Here is a 7,813-nt window from a genome sequence, read left to right as displayed (position 1 = left end):
TAAATCAGAAATTTCAAAGACTAAGAATGCATTCCAAGATTGTGTGTCTTGTCCCAAAGGAGTATTTTTAGGAGAGTAGCCCTCATCAAATGTTTATGGAGGAAGGCCCAGAGATAATAATTAGAATAAAAAAAATATCAATAAACATTTATACTTTCATGAGTTTATAATCTAGTATGAGCTAACATATTTGTATAACACTGTGAAAAGTGTGATGATTAAATATATACAGTTTTAGAGTATTTAAGTTTAAAGTTTTTCTTAATTAGAAATAAGCCATTTTACCCATATTGAACAGTTTGGCCATTTGTTTTCATGATTATTTTCACTTTAGACTCTTTGTTTATGAATGAATTTATCTTTTTGCTATCATTACCTGAGGCCATGCAAATGTGGTCTGTTCTAGTCCCTTGATGCAGTATTAATGTCAAAAAATGTGAATATATTGGTTAATGGGCTCCTTTAAAGAAATGAAATGCAGAACGATTCAATATTGCTCGGTACAGGTGCATAATCCAGAGCCCCTTAAACAGGACAGAACTAAGCCCTCTTGTCCTCCTTGCCACATCAGTCTCCAAGAAGAGAAAAAATCCCCAGAGAGGATTAGTGTGAATTTCAGACAGATACACAACACATTTTGCATCTGGGACAGGGTTTGCCTTTCAGTCAGTTTGGAGAACAGTGCCTGGTGTGTTGACACCTGAAGCCAATCATCAGAGAACTCCAGTTAGGCCTCTGAAGGATGCTGGCTGATGAAGTGGCAGCGTCTCATCTGAGTCATTCCACTCTGGGGTCGTCGAGGAATTGGGGATTTTTCCCAAGGTGCTAATGGATGTGGAAGCCATTCTCCCACCCACCAGGTGTGGGAGCAGTGTCTGTATGGCTGATGTGTTAGTGGGTGTGATGGGTTATGATGCAGCATCAGCAAAAGCTCAGTAATTCAATTGTTTGGGGTGAACCAAATTTAACCCCATTTCAACAGTGACTGGCTCTACCTCCCAAGGGCAGAAATCAGAGACTGGTAGAATGCAGGAATTGGACGTGGGGGTGTGGTGGAGGGAAGTAATTTTCTCCCCTTTACATTTAAAGAGGGGTCAAGAAGAGAAATGTATGTGAAATGAATTATACATCTCCACCTCCTACACTCTTATCTGGAGTGAATAGACTGCTTTGTCATACAGCTGCCGCAGGCTAATCCTCCAAACTCCCACAGCCTTCTCAGTCTACTGCCTGAGTACCTTTGAAGCCAGGATTTAAAACCCTAAAAATAGAAGAAGGATTACTGGTTGCAGACTGCTGAAAACCTTTAAATACTTCCTGGAAAGAGAGAAGGAAGGGTGTACAGTGGCATGAGGAGGGATTCGTGGCGAGGGGGAATGTCAATTTTTAAAAGAAAAAGTCAATGCCAATTTAGCACAGTATTTCAATAAATCTGACTTCTCTTTTCCTGTTAGGGATTTTGTGTATTTTCAGTTAGAAATTACATCCAGTCAGTGTGAGTCGTTATTTACAAGATGCCCTGTTTTCTTCCACCAGTTGAAATTCATCTCATCCATAATCTCTGCATCACTGCTAAGGCTGACTGAAGATGTCTATCCACTAGTTCTGCTGGCTCCTTTCTTGCCTGGGTTTTCTGGTTGGCAGCTGCACTCTGTCCACATGTTTATAATTACCATAGATAGGGTCCGGCAAGTGCCACCTGCTGACTAAATAGGCAAGCCTTATGTACACGTTTATAAATCCAGGCCTCCTAGTTTAGCACAGAGGAAAGGCTAATATACATATTTTAATAATTGCATCTGATTTACAACTGATAGTGAATGAGACTCTTGTGGGTACCTGAAGTCTTGGGGCCATTCACAAATATTTATTTTCATGCTCCTGTCAGTTACTAAAAGCAAATACTATTAGGATGGCATTGCCTCACCTCGGTAACCTCAAGTGTTGCCCTGTGATTTTCTTTGTCCACTGAATTGGTGTTATGAATGTCATTTCCAAGCAGGAGCTTTAAGAGACACTGCATGTTACCCCATGCTCTTTGCCTTTCCCACACTCAATGGCAATGTTCCAGAGGAATTTGGAGGCTGAATCACCAAGAAAATGCAGAATAGTGTGAGAACAGAAACCCTACCCAGTGGATAGCAATCTTTATTTCAAGTCAGCGAGATTTGAGGACTGTATGTTACTGCAGCATAACCTAGCCCGTCCCAACTAATACATACCGTAACATGCTTCTGGGCTCACTAAGTTGTTGAATATCATTGTCTTTCACTTTTAAATAGATCTTTTAAGGAGCCTCCTTTTCACTGAATGTCTTCAAAGTAATTTTACATATCTTAAAATCAGTCAAGGGAAATGAAAGTTAAACCTAATGAAATTCTTGCAGAGCGAGAACAGAACTCAAAGGTCCATCTGTCCTCTAGCTTCCCTTGTATGAATACTTTCATAGGATAATGTTTTTCAGACAAAAATCAAGCACATTCTTCACTGAGGCAAAAACAGATTCATTAGCTACCAAGTGATGGAAAACACAGCTTATTCTTAGCTCACCAATAGTAACCTGAAGAATATTATTAAACTAAAATTAATAAACGCAAATGTTTTTGAAAACAGAGAAGGTAAATACATAGAGATTTCCAGTTCCAATGAGACTATACCACAAACAATTCAGCATGGCATTATAATACAACATCTTATTAATAATATGTAACACTTTTCTTAGAATCCCAGAGGGATTATTACTTTAATAATTTTCCTTGTCATTAATTGAAACATTTTTATCCCTTTTCTGTTTTTCTCCTGGGCCTATTTTATTTTAAAATTCATAATACTGCAATCTTCTTCTCTAAGTTTTAATAAAGTAAAACAAAATGTCAACTGTTCACTTGTCAGGTATGAATTAGAACTTGAAATTAGTAAATGGCAAATGTGTCTGTTCTCTAGAAACAAAAGCTCAATTTCAAAAGCCCATTAAAAATTGCATGACTTATCTCCACAGCATTAGGACATCATTTGCTTAAGTAGATTAAGAATAACAATTCTTTAGATGATGGAGTTCTCCCTAGCAATAAGGCCAAAAGGACAGATAGTACTTTCAGCATAGCAGAACTTTCTACCTATTGCCTCAGGAAGAGAGTCTCAGAAATACAGAGAAAGGTAGACTGGAGACTCCTTAGTGACACAGACTAGAGTCAGCTATTTTGTAATAGTAAGAACAGAACTGGCATCTGTCACTCTGTCTCCTCCACACCAGTCCCCAATCTCTATGGAGCATTTTAGTCAAACATTTTTACAATAATGGAGACTTCTCTGTGGGTCTGAAGGCAACTAGCAAATCTTCCACTTTTTTTTTCATTTTTTCCAGATAATATTGTTACAAAACAAAAAGGAAGATGCTACCACAATTGTTAGCATTTTACAACTTTTTTCCACGTTTTTCAAATATGTAATGCATGTCTCCTGTGCGATAGGCAATATACTAACTAGTCTTCAAGAACGTAATGGTGAGCAGAATCTACATTGGTCCTGTCCTGAGGGCACATACAGTGTACTGACAAAGCTAATCAAATCAACAACAACATAAAAGATTGCAATAGAGGGTATTCCAGAGGGACAACAACATGCAGTGTAAGTACCTACTCTAGCCCAAGAATGAGAGCAGAGGGGGATGCAAGAAGACTTCTAATGTATCACCAGCAGAAGTGAAATTAGCTGTGCAAAAACCTCCACACACATCTTAGGGGCTTCAAAGGTAGAGAAAGTACTTATGGGCACAAGATTCTGACCAGAATTTTTAGAAAACAAAGGTGGACTTAAACAATGCACAAATGGCAAGTCCTGTCACATTTTGAGCTCCACAGTTCTAAAAACACAGGAAACAAAGCCAGGGAGATCAGTGAAAGGAAATGGATGACCACCAACTCAGAAAGGAAAGGATCAGAAAGAATTGCGGAAGCAATGCAAAAGTACACTAGCGGGTGTCAGGTGAGCTGGGCACAGAGTATTTTCACTATAAACTATAGCACTGCCAGCCCTTAATGTATTTTGTCATTCAACTATCACTATAAAACTGTAAGGTAGATAGCTTATTACCCCATTGTAAGATAAATAAAATGAGGCTTAGATAGGATAAGTAAGTTAGATCTTTCTGCCTTCCAATCCTGAGCTCTGAACTACTAGGGTACTGCCCATTAGAATTGTCCATTAGAATCACATACAAAGATTTATTTTATTTTATTTTATTTTATTTTATTTTATTTTATTTTATTTATTTTTTTACGCTTCATGAATTTGCGTGTCATCCTTGCTCAGGGGCCATGCTAATCTTCTCTGTATCGTTCCAATTTTAGTATATGTGCTGCCAAAGTGAGCACTATTTTATTTTATTTTTAAAGTCCAATGTCCAGACCCACCCTGGAGCAATTACATCAAATTCTCTGGGCTAGGACTCAGAGATGAGCACTTCCGGATAACTCTAATGAGTAGCCAAAATTGAGAGCCACTCTACTACTAAGCCACTAGATGACTTTGAAAGCATACATAATTTATCCATTTAGGTTCTTATCAATAAATTGAACAACTAAGACTACATTATTTCTGAGATCCCTTCCAAATCAAACATTCTTTAATTATACACAAAGAAATTTCTTTTAAAATGTTTCCCCCAAAATTGAAGACGAGAAAGGGAATTTATGACATACCTAGGTCATTAGTTACATAGATCTTATCCTGTCAATAGTTAGAATCTTGATGTATATGAATGGATCATCAAAATCCGGTCTTCCAATATTATAAGAAGTCCACTATTAGAATCCAGTAAGTGAATCAGCTAATTAATTCAGTGTTACGTGATGAATTACAGAAGACAGGAAAAACTGGAAGTCAATGACAGTTAGTGATCATAGATAATATATAAGCCATGGCAGTAAAAATTCTGTAAAATTATGATGCTTATTATTTTTAGAAATAGTAAGAATATAGGCTTATATTCTTTTTATTCCCAGAAAATCCCTCTAACATAGAGTTTCATAGAGCTGCTAAATTGAAGTTGTTATGAAACAAAGTTAGATGTTTAAGGCGAGAAAAATAGAAGCTGGCACCTAATAATAAGAAAGGGTCTGCTGAGATTAAAAGAACGTTTTCCATACTTAGTAGAGCAGTTAAAAAAAGAAGAGAATAGAAAAAGAGAGCAGATAAACTATAGCTAAGTGAGATAGAAATCATGTGAATTTATAATTTGAAAAACAACAAATTAGTGCCTCCAGGGTAGAACTGATTGAGCCCATGGAAAAGACATGGGAAAAATGAGAATTCTCATTTTAAGAACTGAAGAAGATGCCAGACAAGCTGAGAGGAGTGCAGCCCTTATGCAATTTTCATATTTTAAAATTTACTGCAAGCTTGAGAGCCATGCCATGGCACCATAATCAGTTGCATTACGATGGGGCAGAACTGTTCATAAAAAAAAAAAAAAAAATAATTCAGGCTCCTTTAATCTCAATAAAACAATAATTGGGCTTTTAGGCATAATCAAACACCATCTCACAAATTGAAAAATAGTCACAACTGTCCATGAGGCCTAGTCACAGAAAATGGGTCCAAAGGTAGCCAGGACTTTGGAGTGCTGTGCATTAGTCATGGACATTCATATTGAATCACTAATAAACAGCATCTGGTGTTCTGAATGTTTCCTGCAACTTGCTTTCTCAGCCAGGAATTAGACATCGAAAGGCATTAAGGAGTCAGCCATGTTCCTCATCACTTCAGCCCAAGCTTGTAAGCCATTAGCCATTATGCCCTTTCCTTTCTCAACAACACTATATATACACAAAATGGGGGCATCTGGCATAAAGCTTAGATTACCTCACTTCACAGCAACTTTATAAGTTGTCATCATGAAATTTATCTATAGACATTTTCACCAACCCCTCAGGATAATAAGCAAATAGAAGAAGCACGGGAAAGAAATTATATAAAGCAATTAAAGTGAAAGGATTGAAAAAGTAAAGGAAAGATAGAGAACAGAAAGGAAAGGAAGAAGAGGTAGGAAGGACATAGAAGCAAAAGGAAGGACGTGATAAGTGGTGATGAGATACAATTTGCCCTGAATTACATTAGATAAGTATTCCTCTCAAATTAAGAAATATTTGCTGAGTACCAACCAAATATCAGGCACTGTTCAAACACCTAGAGATAACAATATATAAGATCTGGTCCATTCTTTAAGGAGCTCACAGCCCCTTGGGTAGACACACATATATGCATTTAAATATTCAATTGGCAAACTATTTTGGAGCAAGCATTGTATATCAGGCTTCATCCTAGGGGCTTAGCACGCAAAAATCCGTCATGCCATATGTGCCAGCAGTAAGAATAAAGCACCATGGGGCACAGAAAAAAAAATGATGACTTCCACGAAAAGGTCAAAGAAGATTTCAGCAAGTGTTAACGTCAGAGACCTGGGGAACAGTACTGGGTCTTACCCTTACCATCTGTGTGATTTTGGACAAGTTTCAAGTCACTGTCACCCATTACAATATTGTTAGAAGACAAATTTTGTTTTATCCTAGGGCAATTTTAATAAGAGTGCTTGCACATCCAGATTCACAGATTAAAACCATTGCAAGAATAATCCTCTCCCTCTCCGCAAGGGTGACTCAATCAGATTTTCCAAATTGAAGACAGTCTGCTATTAAGACAGTCTATGCTGATCAAATTTCTAGATAACCAGGACTGAGAACCAAAGGAATGTGTAAAAGAAATTGAATCCCTGCTCTCGTCCCATCAGCTGGAATGGTGATGGGCTGGCCATGGTACCTCAGTGGGCATTGTCATAGCTTTCCACCCCCACACTGTTGATGGCACATTGAAATGAGTGATTCAAAAATTCATCATTTTGTGCAGGCTTTGAGTGCTGAACCTGCTTAAATATCTAATCTAACTCCTTCAATAAACAAATAAGAAAACCAAAGAAAAAAGAAGTTGAATGATGTTCCAAAGTCATAGAACTAGTTAATAAAGCATCTAACATAAATTGTTACTCAACTTTGTCATGAAAATGATCAGGTTTTGGCAGTGGGTGAAAAATGGTTTTTATGGGTCTGCCTATGTTTCTGTTCCAAGAAAAGTGGGGCAGTGATACTGGAATAGGGGAGAGTGGAAGAGTGTTTCTGAGGGGGAAAAAAAAATAGATGACAGGAAAACTAATTAGATACACACCACACACACACACGCACACACACACGCGCACACACAGTTGGTTTTCAACATTGATGACCCACCTGTTCCTTGAATATTTTATACAAAATACTCAGTCCAAGAGAAATAATGCTCTCATATTTATACCTTTGAATTTAACAGAGTTTGATTTTCTATCTTAACAGGAAAGCAAACCAATTTCTTTTATACGCCCAACATGTTACCAGTTCATGACTAAATAACTAATGAATAGCTGCAGACAAGTAAACCTCAAGGGGCCTCCAAGGTACAGCTTGGATGTTTGTGTTAATAAGTCTAGTCTCAAAGTAGACCTGGCAATCTCAAAGGAAATTGTTCTGAGCAATTCACATCTCCACCCATTGCAGTAGGCACCTCTCTATAAGTGTTTTGCTGATCTTAACTACCACCTTAAAATATAAAATGGGATTTGGGTATATCAATCTATATTTGTTGCATGTTTAAAAGAATGGCTAAATATGGCTCTGAATGTCGTATCTTATCTACAAGAGTTCAGTCTACTTATTTCCTCTAATCAAAACAGCTCTTTAACAAAATTAATATTAGAAAATTCTTTATCACTGCTCCTTCCCTTCTG

The 7,813-nt window shown here is 37.4% G+C and overlaps 1 non-coding gene across 1 annotated transcript; it reads right to left on the bottom strand.

Annotated features, from left to right (window-relative positions):
• Positions 1–4,266: 4,266 nt before the first annotated feature.
• On the bottom strand, positions 4,267–4,373 carry LOC141570343 (U6 spliceosomal RNA). Its single transcript, XR_012494337.1, has one exon. It is a non-coding gene; the product is annotated as a U6 spliceosomal RNA (small nuclear RNA).
• Positions 4,374–7,813: the final 3,440 nt, after the last annotated feature.

This window comes from Rhinolophus sinicus, chromosome 1 (assembly GCF_057876585.1).
Source record: "Rhinolophus sinicus isolate RSI-liver-muscle chromosome 1, RSI-T2T, whole genome shotgun sequence".
Classification (NCBI taxonomy): Eukaryota; Metazoa; Chordata; class Mammalia; order Chiroptera; family Rhinolophidae; genus Rhinolophus; species Rhinolophus sinicus.
Note: the sequence above shows the minus strand (reverse complement) of the source record. Positions and strands in the feature narration are given on the sequence as shown.